General features: G+C 40.4%; 1 non-coding gene and 1 pseudogene across 1 annotated transcript; one reads left to right on the top strand and one right to left on the bottom strand.

Annotated features, from left to right (window-relative positions):
- The first annotated feature begins 5,332 nt into the window (after positions 1-5,332).
- On the top strand, positions 5,333-6,694 carry LOC150012927 (protein BTG3 pseudogene; annotated as a pseudogene).
- Positions 6,586-6,752, bottom strand: LOC150012926 (U1 spliceosomal RNA). Its single transcript, XR_016511074.1, has one exon. It is a non-coding gene; the product is annotated as a U1 spliceosomal RNA (small nuclear RNA).
- Between the last annotated feature and the right edge of the window lie 9,989 nt (positions 6,753-16,741).

Raw genomic sequence — 16,741 nt, 5'->3', positions numbered from 1 at the left:
ACCAGCAGGAAGAATCTCTTGGATGACCCAATTAATCTACCTTCCTAATGACCCCTGAACTTGGTCCTCTGCCATTCTTCCTTGATTTCCCTCCAAATGCCTGGGAGAGGAACAGGCAATTCCTCTTTGGACTTTTTCTGGACTCAGTTTCCAAATAGACCAACCTCCTTCTGTCCAACTGAACTTCTTATCTTTTAGTCTGCCGTGACCCCTTCCCTTCTCTATCTAAAACAGGTAACTCAGGGAGAAGCAATCAAAATATTTCAAATCTATTTCTCATCTAATCTTTTTCCTCTTCATGTTGTAGACAGTTGTATAACAGAGAGGTCTAACCAGATTGCTGGAGAGTGGGGGAGGGAACACCGAAGTGGCGCGCCCCCAGTGAGGGAGGGGTCACGCACCTCCGGAGTGAGGGAGGGTGGTCGGGAGACCCCAAGGCGGTGGATTGAAGCTGCAGCCCCGGGTGCCACACTGCCAGGCGAGAGTAAACAAACCCTCCGGGTGACTGTAAACAAACCTTCGAGTGACACCCTGCCTGGGGCAGAGACGCTTTGCCCCGTGCCCAGCTAGAAACCCTCCTACCTGCTTGCAAGATCTGGGCGACAGGAGGAAGGGCAGAGACGCCTAGGGGGGCTGACAAGCGTGGTGGACGTTAGCCTGGATTGGCTGGCAAATTGGACGCTTCCACAGCACCCAGGATTTGGGGGCAGAGGATTTAAACGGAGCACGTGCAGAAACTTGTGTTTTTTTCCTTTCCCTCTCTAGCCCTGCTTGGGGTTGGGGGCCCTGGGGATCGTGTGGTCAGGCGGAGTTCCCACCTCCCCACTCACGTAAGAAGCAGAAGCAGAGCGGGGCGACTGGTGCTGTGCTTCACCGCATGGTCCTGCTGAGTCAGGCACACGGACACACTGGCGAACTGATGGCGGGAGCGACAGGGCGCAGGCAGCAGGCTGGTGGGCAGCAGTGGGAGGAAAGGGCAGCATGCAACAAGTAAGACTCCGGCTAGCGCACAGATTCCAAAATGCGCCTGGAGCCAGTCTGTGACAGGGAACTAGCGAAGCTGCCTGGATGATCATGCTACAGCCACCTGCGTACCCCAAAGGATGGTATTTTTAAATGGGAGAAGGAATTACAGGCTGTTGCCTTGAACTGACATGGCAAAGTGTGGACAAGTTATTTGCCTTTGATATTTTAAAGGGACTGGCCATTGTGTAGCTTTTGAATGGACACCCCTTTCCTTTTTCACCAAGCCTCTGCCTCTGGAGTTTGTGGGTGGTGCAGCAGAATCCCTTGTGCTGTTCATTAACAAGTTATAGGTTTGAAATTTTATAAATTGAAATTATCCTGGGCTGTCACAATTTTATGTACTTCTATTTTCTTTAAGTGAACGCAATTAAATTATTTGTTTATATTTAAAGTATTCATTTATATTTAATTTATTCTTTACCATACACAAATGACTTAAATTTCCTTAAAAGTTGTAGAATACAGAAATAAAATTTAAATAGGTAAAAAAGAATGGCAAAGAGAAATTAAAATGAAGCTTATTGTTTTTATATTATCATCATCACATCAGGTAATTAAATGTTCACAATATGAGAAACTTGGTGATTCAACAAGGATGAAGAAATAGTTCCTAAAATAGTAATCTGTTGTATTTAGATAATGTACCACACTGGAGCTTATAAACTACTATAAGCTATTTTGTAGTTCCATTTTTTTGTTTACTTTTTAAGATTTTATTTATTTTTAGAGAGGAAGAGGGAGGGAGAAAAGGGAAGAAGAGAAACATCAATGTGTGGTTGCCTCTCCAGCAACCCCAACTGGGAACCTGGCCCGCAACTCAGGCATGTGCCCTGACTGGGAATCTAACAGGCGACCCTTTGGTTCACAGGCTGGTGCTCAATCCACTGAGCCACACCGGCCAGGGCTATTTTGTAATTTCTTATTGTAACATGATACAGTGGGGGAGCAAGGGGGGGGGGCATTGATTTTGAAATCAGAATCCCAACTTTTTGTTTCCAACATTATTGAGATACAACAGACATACAACTTTGTATAAGTTTAAGGTATACAACTTAGAGATCTTATATAGGTATATTGAAAAAGGATTAGCACAAGGTTAGTTAATACATCCATCGTCTCACATAGTTACAATTTCTGTGTGTGTTTGTGATGAGAACTTCAAAAATCTACTCTCTCAGCAACTTTCAAATATACAATATTTTTAACTATAGTCACTATGTTATACATTACAACCCAGAATTTACTCATCCTATAATTGGCAACTTGTACAGAGTTCCAGCTTTGAATCTATGCACACTATGGTGTTGATAATAATATCTACCTCAAAGGTTTATTATGCAGAAAAATAAGATAATCTATGAAAGGTCCTAAACATAGCACTACACAAATAGTATGTTACTAGCAAATGTCATTTTCTTTCTCCTGGTAATTTTGTTTTGTTCATGGAAAATTAAGCTAATTAAATTTTAGATAATCAGAATTAATATAATTTTAGAGTGGGCAGAGATCCTGTTGATGGTCCCATCCAGTGGATCTCTGTGTACATGATTGTGGCCTGGGACACTTACCAAAAATATTGATTCTAGGACCTCATCTCCAGAGATTGGTTCATCTGATTTAGGAAATAGGGTAGAAACGTTTAAAAAGTACCCTAGGACATTCTGATGCGGATAAACCAAGAATTTCACTGTAAGAAAGACCATATTCACCATACTCTTCCGAAGGGCAAAGCAGCTGAATGATTTGCCTAAGGCAGCAATTTTCAACACCAGTATGTGGCAAGAAATTTTAAAACATGCTGCAATACCTGCCTATTTAGTCAGGGGCACTGACCTCTTTTCCCTTAGATTGTCAAATAAAAAAATGACAACAGCTAACACAACAGTAATCATCTGTTGTGAATGGATCAAAATTATGCCTATTTTTTTTCAAATTGGCAAAAACTATTTTTTGGTGTTGCCGTAGAATTTTGTAATTAGTTTATATGTGACATGAGATGGAAAAGGTTGAAAGTCGCTGGCACAAAGGCACTACAGCTGGCAGAGCGAAACCAGAACCTGAGATGCCTGACTTCACAGCCTTTCCACAATGTATATAAAAGCACAACTCAACAATAAGTCAGTGTCATCAAATCATTTTGTAATAAAGAATTGCCCTTTATAACATATTTATTAATTTTAACTCAAGCTTACTGGCCAGCCCCAGATAACTGAATCCCAACCCCAAGACCTAAGAACCCCAGGAACCAATGATTTTGGCATTGCTAGTGCATGGCAGTTTACTTGGAAGGATGAGTGGCCTTTGTCCTGGGTAACCCAAGTAGCTCTGCCTGGAGACAACAGTCCACTCTGTATCCAGGTCACTGACAATCAGGGCCTGACCACAGGAAAATTAAAGCAGGTTAAGTATTATCTGAGGTCCCCTCACCTACTCTTTCAGCCCCTTTGCTCCTCCTTAGAGAGTCCTGCTTTGAGTTTCTCTGCTGCAATACCCTCCCTAACATACTCAAATCCTAACAAGCCTGTGTTCTAAATTAAAAATTCATATGCACTTTACAAACAAATTCAAACCAGAACATAAAGACTAGTTTATTAACTTCCCTCTCCGAGGGGCATTTAGAAGTTAATTTAAACATTTTAAAAAGTAATTTACAAAATATATTCTCTTTTTTTTTTTTTTTTTTTTTTTTAAGTATATTTTATTGATTATATTGTTACAACAAAATATATTCTCATGTAGAGTAGAAAGAAAGTGCTATTCTTATTCTGTGCTCTGACTCAAAATCTCTTGTCTAAGGTACCCAGCTTGAAGGCGATGGAGTTGGGTCTACAACCTTTGAAGACAGTGTTCCTTCAGCTATATCAGGCTGCCTCCAAAAGATAAAGGTCTAAAGGTCCCCCGTAAATGTTTGTGAATGGATGTTAAAATAAAGAACAAGGGGGAGTGAAGTAATAAGAAAGAAAGAAACAAACAAAGGTGACGGGAATTTTTTTAGGGGAACAGGAAGGAACTGTGTTTGGTAGGTGGGGAAGAAGGCTATGTGAAGTTAAGAAAATCCATCCCAAACAGACACACACACACACACACACACACTCACACACACTCCCTCTCATATGCTACCTGTGTGTCAGTCCCCAGGTTTGGCCAGTTGCCAAAGGTCTGTGGATAACATGTTTATTTCTTTCTTTTTTGTGCTTTGTCAAGAATTAAGAATCATAGTCAGGTAATTTTAATTAGGGGCCAAAAAGCTCAGATGACAGCACTAGTAATTATGTAGCCCAGTGAGCTGCTCTGTGCTTTTGTGTGCATGAAAATGATCTGGGACACAGATCCTCAGCCAAGCACCTTCTCCCCAGATGGCTGCTTCAGCAGTTTTGTGAGAGGCAAGAGCTGTGGGCAGCCACCCTCGGAACCCGTCCATTTGGCCTGGTTTCATTTCATGAAGATGCCAGATTCTTCTTTTTCTCTGAGTCCTCTTATTGATCAAAAGCAAGGTGGGAGAGGGGATTTGTTTTTGGTTTTTGTTTAAGTATGCTAATTTTGGAAAGAGGATGGAGCCAAAAGCTTCAAGAATGACTTAAGTATCATATTCTCTGTCAGCGTCCACATTTCAGCTCTGTAATTGGATTTGGCAAAGATTCCTTTCCTAGGCTGGCTTCTGACAAGGCCAGTATTAGCAGTCCTGAATGACTCAACAAACAGCTGAGGAAGTCGGTGAAACATGACTTTACCAATCAGTACCAGGGACATTTCCAGAACCATCCCACGCTCTGAGCTGTAGAATGAAATGCTCCATGTCAGGATAATTTTTGTCATCCCATTATGAGTCATTTCTTCTACCTGAGCCACTTAATCAAAGCTCCACATTTGACTTGACATTTTATTTTTTAAATATCCTAAAAGCTTCACTAAGACAGAGGGATATGTCATGATCCAACGTTCAGCAGACATGCAGACCCACAGTACTAGAAAATGTTATGAAATTCATCAAGAATTCAGATGATATTGATATTGAGTAATCCTAATATCATTTTAACATATCTTTAAAAATGAATAAACAAGTCAATCTGTCTTTGATCATCTTCAAGTGTTAGAACACTGAAATACCAAAAATGAAAAATATGTGACACAAAGTTATGCTTGTAAGAATAGCATCTATGATAATACCATCACTTTTCCAAGGCTCCAGGAATTTTCATGTTTGGCTTTATCAAACGTAAACCACTCTAGCCGGACTAGGCTAGCTGTGCTCCTTGTCACTGAGAGCTGGCCCCCTGAGGTGGCACCCTTGGTTCCCTCCCTGGAGATGGCCAGAGCGCCCAATCTACAACACCAGAGAGGTGGCAGCAGAAAGAAAAATGAAATCACTGCCATTGTCTTCTTTTTCACAAGGCTAATTAAAAAACATGATTAAGTTAAAAAGAAGCAGTTGAGAGCTTTGTTGAGAAATTGATGCTAATACTTTAAGAAAAATATAAAAATCACTGATATCTTGAAAAACCATCAAAAGGACAGGCTGACAGGTGTATTTGTGCAGTAAGTTTCAGAGAGTTGATCCTGACATCTTGAAAGCATTGTGACCTGGACTTGCCAAAGTAACTCACTCTGTGGGTGGGCCCATGTGAGGTGTGCTGTCAGTATGGAGAGAAAAACAAAGTGAAGGGATTAAGCAAAAATTAAGACAAAACAAAATCTCATCGACATACACAACAGTATGGTGATTACCATGATTACCAGAGAGAAAGGGAAGTGGGGCAGAAGAAAAGGGGAAGAAGAGATAAATTGTAAGGGAAGGAGACTTGACTTTGGGTGGTGAATACACAATGCAATATACAGATGGTGTGTTATAGAATTGTACACTTGAAGTCTATGTAATTTTATTAACCAATGTCACTGCAATAAATTCAATAAAAAATTTTAAAACTACAATGCATTTGTTATTGCCAGCTTTGAAAATGAGGATAAGAACAAGGATGAGATCTCTTAAGAAAGTTACCAGGGCCCTTGATAAAGTTACCTCTGATTATCATTCGAGATTCTCTTCTTCAAATGAAAAAACAAGTAAGGAAGTAGAAGTGAAATCCTTTTCAGTGACTGCAACCCCAAACCCTTTGTACCAGATTTCACAACTGATATTCCCGGCTCTTCCAATGTGGCACCCTTTGCCCAGACAAGGCCAGGAATGTACCAAGGGAATGGCCTTCGTCCATACACCATTAGGTACATATACCTTCTCAGAAAAATATGGGAATGGTATAATACAAAATATCAACAGTATAAAGTTATGGATTATAATAATTATCTTTTAACATTATGGATAATATATTATTTTTTAATTTATTGACTTTTAGAGAGAGGAAGAGAGAGAGAGAGGGAGAGAGAGAAACACCAATTTGTTGTTCTATTTATTTATGCATTCACTGGTTGATTCCTGAATGTGCCCTGACCAGGGACTGAACCTGAAACCTTGGTGTATTGGGTCAATGATCTAACCAACTGTGCTACCTGGCCAGGGTGTACCTATCTAATCTTATATATATTTATGGATGTGTGTTTTTTCAGGGAAGAGCACGAACACAGTGCCCCACTACCACAAATTATCCAGTCGAGTTTCCCACACTTGGGGAAACCAGAGAGGTCAGCAGCATATCTGGAGTGCAATGGATAAGCCTCATCCTGGGAAAACCACTGTCATGATCATGGTATGTCCCCTGCCAGGTAAGTATAATAATCTTATATTTTTATAAAAGTGGTTTTATATTATTGATAATATTCTGTAGCTTACCTTTTTTCACTAAGTATATCATAAACATTAAATATTCTGCAACTGACCTCATTCTTCTTGAAAGCTGTAGTTTGTAGACATGTGACAGAAGCAGACCAGGTTGGTTGTTAACCCAGTCATCCACATGACTCCAGTCTAAGCAGTGTGACTCTTTATTTGAATGTATCTCTAAAGACAAAAGACTTAAAAACACTCAAGGAGGAAATACAGAAACAACCAGGTTTGATATTTAGTGGCTACAAATATTATGGCCCATTTAAGGATCAAACTAAAGCAACAATAATCAAAGTCCAAGGACTTTGTTCTGTGGATCAATAAAAAACTCTTTTTAGAACATAACCTTCTCTCAAAAATATAACTATGCCATTTGACAGAATGTGTATTTAAACAACCAGAGTGAACTAATTTATTATCTGCCTCTCAATCCATAGTTAGTAGAATTCTTTTTCATACTTTCATAAAGAAATCTTACAGTTCTCAGTGTCTTTATCCAAAAGATAAGGATAAAGATGTCTGAAATCTCCAATGTTGCCATTAGGTTTGAATAAAAATAATTCATGATCAAATGTTTTTGAAACATACAAATAAAATATTTCTGTAAAGAAAAAGAGAAACAAACATCATAGCTATCCTTAAGTTGAAATAAAAGAAAGAAAAACTTTCTCATTTAACTATAAAATATATACTTATTAAAGCTATTATATGAGAATTTAAAAAATACACAAAAATGTTAATTAATTATGTAGAAGAATTCTACAATAACTCATTTTTCTTAGTATCTCTATTTTTTAAATGAACATATACTACTTGTGACAGAATGATTTTTATTAGATTGTAATTAATGTCAAAAAACTAAACAAATAGCCAGATAAGTCATTGATGATTGCTAAATTCTACCTCGTAGCTTGATTACAGAAAAGCCAGGAACTGGGTGCAGCTCACTTGTTCTAGAAAATCCAACTTTGAGCTTTCACTCATATGCCTGAGTCAGGAAATCCCACAGTTGCTTGGAGATGGCCAGTTAGGGTGTCTCAAAATTGCAATACTAATTGATGAACCAAGACACAGTCTCTCAAATGTCCTGAAAAAGTGTGGATGGGGGTGTGGGACCATAAACTGAGCAAAGTCATCTACAGTGTCACAGGACCTGTTCTTAGTCACCTACTGAGCCTCTACAATTGTGTTCTCCAAGCAACACACATCTCCAACTAGCCAGCACCAATTGCTGACATTGCTTGGTGGGTGGTACATCCACCAAGGCACATGGTTTCATGTCCATAAAGGAGTCTAAGTTTAAATAGCATTTTCCCAAAAACTCATTTACAAATGGAATTCTCAAGATACCATTCCAGGATATCCTTCCCGCACATCTAAGACATGGCTCCTTTTCTTCATGTACTCATAACAACTACAGAGATCCTTGGGCAGAAACCATATCTAAGTCACCATGTTCTTGACAGCTTTCCAACAGGTGAGTGCGTATGTAGCTCATAATTCATAACCAGTCCTTTATTTTTATTTATTATTTCTTGGATAATTCTGATAAGGACATTCTGGGACTGAATTACTGGCAAATTTGAACATATTCACATTTAAAAAATGATCTGACTTCCTAATTCATAACACAATTTCCTATGAAAGATAAAAATCAAGAACAGAAGAGCATTTCCTAGAAAAAAAGCGGGGATGATTTCATATTTATTCTCTCTCTCTCTCTCTCTCTCTCTCTCTCTCTCTCTCACACACACACACACAAATATACACACAACTTGGTACATATACTCTAAACTGCCAAGAAATCTCAATTTTTGGTACAATTTTTTGGGGGCTCAGAGATATTGTGTGTTAAGACACAATCTGCACCCTCGATGGTGTGGCTCCTGGGTTGAGCGCTGGCCTGCAAAATGAAAGGTTACCAGTTTGATTCCTGGTCAGGGCACATGCCTGGGTTACAGGCCAGGTCCCCAGTTGGGGGCATGTGAGAAGCAATCAATTGATGTTTCTCTTACATAATGTCGTTTCTCTCTCTCTCTTTCTCCCTCCCTTATCCCTCTCTCTAAAAAATAAAGAAAATCTTCAAGACAAAACTTAAAAAATACAATCTGCTTCAAACTCACAAAGTATACCATCTTGAGAGACATACCAAATAACTGGTAATGGCAATTTGGGGTTTGTAGGAACAGACTGTAAAAAACTTCCACTTTTCATATTATGTAATTCTTAAAACATTTGCAAGTGGTTAATGAGCCTGTGTTTCTACTTTTAGAAGTAGAAAGCCTAACAGAGAAAATTTAAAGACAAAAAACATCATAATGATGGGGGACTCAAATGTTGGAAAATTTTAGTTTCAGGTAATAGCTAATAAGTTTAGTAACCAATGTATTTATAAAGCTATTGTTTCAGGAACAGAAGGTGTGACCTACCTTGATTCCAGGCCATAGCAGTTCCAGCTTTGTGCCTCAGGAAGATTGCAAGCAATTCAAGATGGTATCTGAGTCATTATACCTGGGACACAGATAAAGACCACCACACAGGGCACAAAGACCACCATCCAGGACACAGATGACAGAATGCTGCAGCTTTTATCTGATTAACTTATCTCCTGAATTCCAAACTCCTTACCTACATTTTTCTTCTTTTTATAAAAAGGATCCATTTAAAATGGAATTTAAGATGGTCTGTTAGGGCACAAAGCCACCATCGTCTCAGATCACTAACCATCTGAATAAAGCACCCATAAAGATTCAATTCAATCCCTGTCTCTGCTTATTGAGTCTGGTAGATCACAGGCAGCATGAACACAGGCTTTTCCAGTTTCAATAATGTGAGAAACTTGAAGCTTTCCTACTAAGATCAGGTACAAGGTAAGGATATCCACTCTCACCATTCTCTTTTAACATCATACTGGGAGTTTTAGCTAATGCAATAAGACAAGAAAAGAAAAGAAAAGTTATACAGTTTAGGAAGAAATAAAATTGTCTTTGTTCATAGATGACATGATATAGTCTATGTAGAAGATCCAAAAGAATCAACAAGAGAATTCCTGCCACTAATAAGGGATTATCCCAAAGATTATTGCTGCTGTGGGGGTTCAGATCTAGTCACCCCAAATGTGTTTCTGTAGTATGCTGATTGTTTTGAGTTAAGGTAATTTGAGTTTCAGTCTCAAGAGAAACTTTTGCCCCTCCCTCTAACTACATAGAAGAACTTGAATTAGGGGCCTTGCCCATAGAAACAGATTATCAGTGACAATCTCTTGTTGACCCACCTATATGGCAGGGCAAACCTCTATTTACCAAACATCTGCTCTTTTTATCATTCTGCAATTACCCTTTGAAGCCCCCAAGGCACATTACTTCATCCCTAGCTCAGAATATATCTCAACCCCATTTTCTATCTCTCAACCTTTTGTGCATGTGGGGTTCCCTGACTCTCTCATGTATGTGACATTCCCATATATGTGTATGTGTTAAATTTGGCTATGTTTTCTCACTAATCTGTCTCACATATATTTGATTATCAGAATAGCCCAAAGAACCTTAAAGACAGAGGAAAGCTTCTTTCTTCCCCACACAGGACACAAGGTTAAAATAGAAAAGGCAGCTTGCTTACCATTTAGCATATTGCCATCATTAGCTTCATGCCAGATTTTCTTATGATATTCCTTCCTGCCTGTCTTTGAGAATCACTAATACAATCTCCAAGCAGCTGTGAGTCCCTGAGAAAATCTGGCAACTTCTTACTAATTCTCTGAATAGGGAGGAAATTGTGTAGATATACATCTTGGAAAAAGTAGAATTCACCTGGGCTTCCTTTTTCTGTGACTCATTCACTTGGATCTGCTGGAACCATCTTCACCCATGAGAATGAGCAGTTTTCCTTTTGGTCCTTGCTTACTATCACCTCCAACCAGCTACCCCCACTCTCCACCTTACATCTTTTGTTTACAGTTGATTCCCCCATATTCTCAGAAAGTGCCTAATGGCCATAGAGTTTTAATATAGTATTGACTATTGGCAACAACAAATCTCATGCTTAGTCAAAGACATTTGGTAGAACTGGACTGTTAGAGCTCTTAAAATATGTGGAGGAAGGCCCTGGCCAGGCAGGTCAGTTGGTTAGAACATCGACCCCATAAGCCAAGGTTGTTGGTTTGGTCCCCAGTCTGGGCACATACCAGAATCAACCAGTGAATCATGGATGGGTGGAACAGCAAGTCAATGTTTCTCTCTCTCCCTCCCCCAGCTCCCCTCTCTCTCTCTAAAATTAATTTTAAATTTTTAGAAAAATGTGTGGAGGAAGAATGTTAGAGGTGAGGTAGGGAACTTTTGAGCTCCTGGGGATGCAAGTCATTTAGCACAGTGCATATTGCCAGGAAGCCAAGAACACACTTTTTTTTGATACCCAAAAGATCAATATGCTGTATTATTGTCCAAGACTGCAGCTCTGCGCTGGGAAACACTGGGACACAACAGAAAGAAAAGTTCATGACTCCTGCTCTTGAAGACCTCAAAATATAGTTAATATCTGAGGATATGAGTGTTGTAAATGGGGCAAGGTTATATTGTTTCTTCTTTCTCTCCCCCATCCCCATCCCCATCCCCATGTGTGTGTGCACATGCTCACACAAGCTTAAGGTACTGATTCTTGCTAATCATCATTCCGGTTATACACACAGTTCTTTAAATTGTTCAAGCTCTCCCTTTCCTTTGGCTTTAGCTTTGTTACTCTCCAGCTACACCTCCTGTCTCCATAGGGACAGATGAGCAGAAGATAAACATTACTATGAGATAAAACAACTACAGAACATTTACACAATGGGATATTACTCAGCTGTAAAAACGAAAATTTTGCCCTTTGCAACAGCATGAATGGACCTGGAGAACATTATGCTAAGTGAAATAAGCCAGTCAGAGAAAGACAAACACCATATGATTTCGCTCATATGTGGAATCCAATGAGCAAACTGAACTAAGAAGCAAAATGGAGACAGACTCATAGAGAGCAGATGACAGCTATGGGGATGGGGGTTAGAGGGGTGGAGGGATCCAGCAAAAAGAAAAAATAACTCTTGGAAATGAACAACAGTGTGGTGACCTGGGGGGCAGGGAAGTATAAAGGGGATAAATGGTAATGGGAAAAATTAATTTAAAAAATAAATAAATCTTAAAAGAAAAAAATTATTATAATGCAGTCTGCTGCCAAGTAGGGTTGCTTCCACAGACTCAGCTTATTCTAGTTGCTTCAAAATCCTCTCCACTGTCCTTACTCTATAGCCCTTCTCTCACTCACTTCAGTCAACCACTTCTCCTAGAACAATGACCCCTGAGGGGATTCCTGCTTTCTTTCCCTGCCAAGCACACTTTAGGAATAAAGACCTAATTGTTCTGACAAAATATGCTGTTCATTCAGAATGAACTCCCGATGGAGTCCTGGGAACTGAGCAAATAGCCATCCAAACTGCTGCCAGCCAATTCCAGAAAGGACCTAGAAGAGCCTGCTGATTCCTCTGTCTCCTCCTCACCCCCACAGTAAATGGTATCCTGCTCACAGCTTACAATGTCCCCATTCTCCTGTGACACCCATTCTTAAACAGCTTCCTCCTTAGACTAGCATTTGTGGCCTTTGATATTCCCAGCCAGACCATAAGGGCTACCAGCAAATGCTAGTTCTCTGGCCTATGTAAATTCCTAGACTCTCTAAGTTGGCCAGAATAATTACAAATGCCAGAGAATTAATGAGAACAATGAAAAGTGGAGCTGGAGAATGGTAGAGGACAAATTATTAAACAAAGAACAACAGTAACAAAAGAAACCTCAAAGTCTGCATATAAACTAAACAGCGAGCTTTGTGAACTCTTACAAATTTACATAATTTAATAAAACACAATTACACGTTTGACAAGATAAAATAATTTTTATTTATATGCCTATGTAATATGCCAGACATAATCACATATACATAAGTATTTTTAAATAATAAAGTGGTAAAAATGATAGCAAGCAGGTAGGAAAAAGGATGTGCCCATCTGATGACTCAAGCTGAAGTTCATGAAAAGAAAGACAATGGGGAGTATTAATTACAAGCACAGTCTGGAATCATCCAGATCTACACGTTATGCCAAAACAGTATTAAACTTGCAGGAAATGCCCCTGAGGGGAAATGGGACAGAGCCAGGAGAGGCTGGGAGAGCCATCAATCAGACTGTGAGGCAGGCCTCACCACGAGTGAAGAGAGAGAAGGAAGGAAGGTTGGGAGGAAGCTTGTTACATTGTAGTGTACTCTCAAGCCACCACAGGAGTCCCACATCTCCGAAGAATGGGCCAGCCCTGATGTTCTGCTGTAGTCCACCACTGGCTGCGAGCAGTCTCTGTGGCATGACCTCGGCTAGAACACACCCATGGACTTCAGGGCTTGCACAACTCAGTCAATTGCTTTATGCAGTTGAAAGGATATCTTTTGAAAGGCCTAGCTCATAGCCAGCACACTTGTTTCCTTTTCAGTAAAACAGGACAAAATCCATGCCCGCTTACTTCCTAGGGCAGGTGTGTGGCTAAAAGGAGGCAATGTTTGTGGATACTTTGTAAATTATAAAACATGGAATATGTACTCTATTATTTACACAGGACTATGCCCATGTCATGAGGTGTAGTTCTTCACTCCCTATTTCTGTCTCCCTCCTTTAAGGCAAACCTGCAGCAGTGGACCAGATGTCCACTCTGCCTCTGAACCCCTCATTCTTCTGGGCTTCCCAACTGAGTTACTTTCTGAGCCCAGCCCTACCTGAACATCAGAAATGGAATCTACAGTCCTTTGGCTCATACCTAAAACGTCCTCAAGTAGACAGAGCCAGCTGGTTGCTGCTGGGTTGGTCCAGCCCTGCAATGCCTCACTTGTCAATGTCCATACACAAGAGCCATACACAAGTTCCCTGAGAAATATTTAAATACAGTTTCTTGTATCTAAATACTGTCTGCAGATAAGCCCCAGAGAACTCAAGTGCTCTTTTTTACTTACAAATTCCCTGCCCTTTTATCCTATCATCTCACGTGGTGCTGCTTTCCCTGACAGACTTTATTTAGCTTCCCTTAGCTGACCTTGTTCTTCCTGAAGGCTCGGGAATTTTTAGGTATGTGGGAGAAGCAGACCAGACAGCTCAGCAAACCCATCGTCTTTCTTTATCTCAGCCCACATGGACAAACACCTTGCTGCTCACAGTGTGATTCGCGGACCAGCAGGATCAGCCTCACAGATCGCCAGCATGATATCACAAATGTCTATCCTCAGGTTCACCCAGACCTGCTGAATGAGAGTCTGCATTTTATTAGGTCCCTTGGTGATTCCTGTGCACGTGCCAGATCACTACACTCTCATTTCAGCCATGGTTTAAAAAAAGGCCAATGAGATTTGCTGGATAAATCCCAGGTGCAAAAAGAGAGAGAGAGATTGAGAGAGAGAGAGAGAGAGAGAGAGAGAGAGAGACAGACAGGAGAGAGACAGAGACAGAGACAGAGAGAGACAGAGAGAGAGAGAGCAATTAATGACATTTATCTTACGGCTTACCTTTTCCTCATTTTATTTCTTAGGTCTCCTTTGCTTCTTTACTCCCCTTCTTTACAATTTATACCACTTGTTGAGCCCCTCCTCTGTATGAGAGACATTTCTAACCCTTAGAAAATTTCAGAAGATATATTTATTCTCAATGTGTAGATGAGGCTCAGGGAGTTCCATATCCACTCAAAGTTGAAGAGCTGTAAATTTTAAGCATAGGTGTGTCCCATTCCAAGGCCTGCTGTTTTCTTCCCAAAGCATGACATTGTCTCTCAAAAGCCTGACAAAAGCCCTAGCCTGGACCTTGCCCACCTGGGCCAGAAGCCTTCTGTCTGCCTGTGACCCAAAGCTTCTGGATTTGTCTTTCCCTCTCAATCCCTTTCTCGTGTTCCTTTCACTGCAAGTTTACCTGGATCTTATTCTCTCAGTTCCCAAGTATCAACCAGGTACTCTTATTTTCCCAGAACAATGGGAACCACCTGTGCATTCTAACTGTGCCTTCAGCAAGCAATGGGGAAAGGAGAAGTGAGATGATGGCAGGTAGGTGAAGACATATTTGGACAAGCAGAATGCACTCTGCCAGGATACGCCCTCTTCCCATCCAAATAAAGAGCCCAAATGGCTGCTATGGATATGGTACTGAGCTGTGCCTATGCTGGGTAGAAAGATCTGGAAAATGTGACTTCATGCCCAAAGGAACATTAATCTAGCTGGGGAGCTGGAGCACTGTGTTCTGAACACATAAAAGTTCCATGAAAAAAGTACACAGGAACAGAGAGGGGACCGCTTTTGGGGTGGAAAGGAGAGGGCATCCCAATCAAGGGGAGAACATACAGAAAAGACAGAAGTAAAAGCATCTTTGAGGAGTGTCATCCATAAAGTCCTGTGTGGCTCATCTAGATGGTATGTTAGGCGTCAGTAGGGTGAGGTTAAGGGGGTTGGTAGATTAACAAATGGCTCATGGGAATCATTGAAGTTTGAGAGTGGGATGATCAGAAATGGTTACTACTTTGGCAGAGAAGATGGGTCAAAACAGACAGTGACTAGATTGAGGAAGATGACAGACTCATACCTATAGTGAAATTTAGAAAACATGCAGATGAGATATTTTTTAACTTTTTGCCCATTTGTACAAATAAAATCTCACTCAACTATATGTACAAAACAGATTAAAGTTAAATTGCTTTCCAACCGGATTCTGAAGGGGCTTCTTGCTAGAAAATCAGTGATCAACAGGAATCAGCAAACTATTACTAAATCCTGCCTGCTGCCTATTTTTTGCAAGTAAAATCATACTTGAACATAGCCATCCCCATTCAATGATGTATTGGCTGTGGCTGCTTTCAGGCTACATTGACAGAGTTGAGAAATTGGAACAGAGACTGAATGGCCCACAAAATCGAAAATATTTATGTCTGGCTTTTTGCAGAAAATGTTTGTCAACCTCTCACCTACAGCCTGGCTACTCAAAGATGGTTCTCAGACCAGTTGTACTGGCCTGCACACATTGTCTCTGTATACACAGAGAGATTAGCATGGGGAAAGCTGACTTAGTAGTTGTTACCTTGGAGGGGATGATTGGAGTTAAGAGTTGTGGATATGGCTGGGGACAAAGGGAGAGAGGCCAGTAAGAAAAGAAAGGAGGGTCTGAGAAAAACGTGAGGAATACCTAGAGAGCAGGCTGAATGAGTGAGGAGAAATCACCGGGAAAAGTAGCAACTCTCATTGGTACCAACAAATTATGATACACTGAAAGCCTTTCTAGGCCCTGGCTGCTGTGGCTCAGTGGATTGAGCGTCGGCCTGCGAGCCAAGTGTCACTGGTTCGATTCCCAGTCAGGGCACATGACTAGGTTGCACGTCAGGTCCCCAGTTGGGGGCACGAGTGAGAGGCAACCACACAGTGATATTTCTCTCCCTCTCTTTCTCCTTTTCCCTCTCTCTAAAAATAAACAAATAAATTATTTTTTAAAAAAAGAAAGCCTTTCTTATATTTTTACTCAAACATTCTAAAATATTTCTCTCTTCTACAAAAACCTTGAGAATTTCACATTTTAGGAATCCAAGTTAAATGATACAGATTCATATCCTCTTGCTTTTCACTGTATACAATGTCCCTATATACACCTCTCTTTATCTTTTTCAAAGCAGTGTTTTTGAGGCCATTAACACATTCTTAAAATGTAAACTCTTCTCTAAAAAGAAATGTGCATAATGATGTGTTTATCAAAGATCTGAAAACATGGTAAATTTCTTCTTATTTAAAGGCATATCCACCCTGGCTGGTGTGGCTCAGTAGATTGAGCACTGGCCTGCAAACCAAAGGTTTGCCGGTTCAATTCCCAATCAAGGCACATGCTGGGATTGCGGGCCAGGTCCC

Source organism: Furipterus horrens, unplaced genomic scaffold (genome assembly GCF_987537825.1).
Source record: "Furipterus horrens unplaced genomic scaffold, mFurHor1.1.pri manual_scaffold_4, whole genome shotgun sequence".
Taxonomy (NCBI): Eukaryota; Metazoa; Chordata; class Mammalia; order Chiroptera; family Furipteridae; genus Furipterus; species Furipterus horrens.
Note: the sequence above shows the minus strand (reverse complement) of the source record. Positions and strands in the feature narration are given on the sequence as shown.